We start from the raw sequence: 2,987 nt of genomic DNA on the forward strand, positions 1-2,987 counted from the left end.
ACTCACCTGCATATGCACTTAATTAATGAGAAGACAAAGTAGAATTTATATTTATATAAATAGAATACACACTCTCCATGGTGTTGGAAAGACATAAAAGTTTCAAACTCAATTCTTTCATTACGCATATCAATTTTTTCAGGTTCAATTCCACTTCATGGCATCTTGAGCAAGTGTCTTCTGTTATGGCCTTGGGTCAACCAAAGCTTTGTGAGTGGATTTGATTGACAGAAAATGAAAGAAGGCAGTTGTATGAATGTGTATATGTGTGTGTGTGTGTAATGTACTGTTCCATGACGGTAAGATCAACTAAAAAGTACTCCATCTAGAGAAAGATAATGCTATTTAATAAACACAACATATGTTTTTTATGTGCTACTAATTGTTTCTTGCACTGAGAACATGGCAAAAAATGTATTAAAATATGTCTGACATCTCGGCACAATCATCAGGCACAGCTCACATGACACAATGACTGTGCCGAGATGTTAAACATGGTATAATACATTGTTTGAAAGGATCTCAGTGCAAGTAACTATTAGTAATGCATAAAAACACATATTGTGTCTATTAAATAATATATATATATATACACACACACACACACACACACACACACACACACACACACATATATATATATATATATATATATATAAAGGCAGTGCTCCAGCATGGCCGCAGTCAAATGACAAACAAATAAAAGGATAAAAAGAATATATATATCAAATCAAAATCGCTGACATGGCCGATGACAGTACTGCCTGATTGGCACTCGTGTCAGAGGAACGTTAAAAGCACATCCGAGTGTGATCGTTGCCAGGGCCACGGATTGGCTCCCATGTCGGTGGCACATAAAAAGCACCATTTGAGTGTGATCGTTGCCAGCATCGCCTTACTGGCACATGTACCGGTGGAACTTGAAAAACAACAATCGAGCACAGTTGTTTCCAGTGCTGCTGGACTGGCTCCCATGCAGGTAGGGTAAAACTCCACATTGGAGTAGAAAAGCGTTGAATCCTTAAAGTTTAGCTTTATAATATTTGCGTGCTCTACTGCACTCTCAATATTTATTTGGAACAAGTCAGGTGAATGAAACATAATGAACATAGAATTGTAATGTAGGCTCTAACATACTAAATTTAATGAGGCAAGATGATTTAATTAATTAATTTTAATGTAATGATGCCAAAAAAATTATTATTTTAGTGATTAATTATTGTCAATATAGGCAGGGAGGAAAACTTCAAATTTAAATTAATTAGAATTAATTAAAAAGACAATGTTGTAGGCAGTAATATCTGATTCTTTTTTTCTGTATGCGCCAGTACCATGGACATGTGATTAGAATGTCACAAGTAAAAATCGCAAGATTGAGTCTTCAAGCTGAGCCAACTGGCAGGAGACTTAGTGTACAGCAAGAATGAGATGACAAGATAGCATCCACTGTTTCACTTAGTCATGCTTGAGAATCCAGCAGGGAATCATAATGATGGTTGCTTCTGGTTAGACCCTATGCAGGAGGTGCTTGAATACTACCCCACAACAGCACTCCCAGGAATTTTGGGCAGTCAAAATAGATGAATGAATGGAAAAATTTTAGTTGAATGAATCAACCACAGCATTATACAACATACACACAGACACACACATATGCACACACACACACATATGTAAATGTACTTAGAAAAGTAACTCAATGTGGCCAGTGGCATGTATTTGAATGATATACACAAAAACAAGTATATCAAATATCATACAACATAAAACATTGATTTATTAAAATTATCCCCACCTTTAGAGAATGTACCATAATTATCAAAAGGTAATTTAAGACAAGCCCATTTCAGGAGGAGATATAATCTCTAGATTGAAGTATTCTCCAAAACAGATATACCATTACTGAAAAGGACAGGCTTATTTTCTGGAGAAAAGTGGACAATCATGACCACATGTTTCTGCCTTGATAACAGTCATCAGCATGTTGATTGACTGGCTTTATCCTCAGAAGTCAAAGAACATTGACTTATGCAAATTACCTAGGTCATAAATGTGTTCCATGATTTTTCGCATTAGTCTAAGTCTATTGACAAATGGAGATAAAGCTGGAAAAGTTGTTATTCTAATGAGGGCTACTTAACTAAAGAGATATATGTCCACAACTGTCTGCTCATTTCCAAACAACAAGCTTGTCCTGTCAACTTTGGAGAATACTTGAATCCTAAAATTATCTCTCCTTCTCAAATGGGGCTTGTTTTAATTGCCAATTAGAAATTACAATACATCCTCTAGAAGCAGAGCTAAATTTTCATAAATCAGTTTATGTTGCATGATATATGATATACCATTATACTTGTACTTGTGTGTGTGTGTGTACGTATATATATCTGTGTATATGTATAAACACATATGTATATGTGTGTATATCAGTTAGTATATATATATATATATATATATATAGGAAAATAAAAAATAATAATAAGGCAGAATGCTAAACTGAAAGCATATTTTAATATAGATGTGTATAAGGAGGATTAAAAAAGGTTTCTAACCAGCTTTCGTTGCATGGCAAATTTTCAAGAAGAGGGAGAATGAAAATGTTTTCTACAAAAAAATAAAAAATAATATATAAAAAAATAAATATACCAATACCTTATATTGTCTTTGAGTTTTTAAAGTTCAATGGTAATCCATGTAGATAGATTAGGATGCATGGAATTAAGAATCGTGGTGAGTTTAAAAAAGGCTGAGAGTTTGTGCTAAACAGGAAGTGTGGTGTCAAAACAGGAAGTGTGTGTAAGGGAAGACAATTCTGTGGGTTTTATACTATTTAGTTGGAGTTCTGGACTGTTTGTCAACAGGAAGTTTATGTCTGTTCTTAGAGAAAAAAGAAGTAAATTTATATGTATTTCAATGGCGAGAGAAAGGAATATGGTGACTGAGGAATTTGTATGTTAAGAAGCATTTGGAATTTCTCTATAAAAAGA

The 2,987-nt window shown here is 34.0% G+C and overlaps 1 long non-coding RNA gene across 1 annotated transcript in view; it reads right to left on the reverse strand.

The window, feature by feature from the left end:
* The window catches only part of LOC128251533 (uncharacterized), a 10,282-nt gene extending 7,523 nt beyond the window's left edge, over nucleotides 1-2,759 (reverse strand). Inside the window, exon 1 of the long non-coding RNA XR_008267163.1 lies at nucleotides 2,653-2,759. This is a non-coding gene — a long non-coding RNA (uncharacterized LOC128251533). The remainder of the gene's footprint in view (nucleotides 1-2,652) is intronic.
* Nucleotides 2,760-2,987: the final 228 nt, after the last annotated feature.

The sequence above is a fragment of the Octopus bimaculoides genome, unplaced genomic scaffold, assembly GCF_001194135.2.
Source record: "Octopus bimaculoides isolate UCB-OBI-ISO-001 unplaced genomic scaffold, ASM119413v2 Scaffold_325444, whole genome shotgun sequence".
Lineage (NCBI taxonomy): Eukaryota > Metazoa > Mollusca > Cephalopoda > Octopoda > Octopodidae > Octopus > Octopus bimaculoides.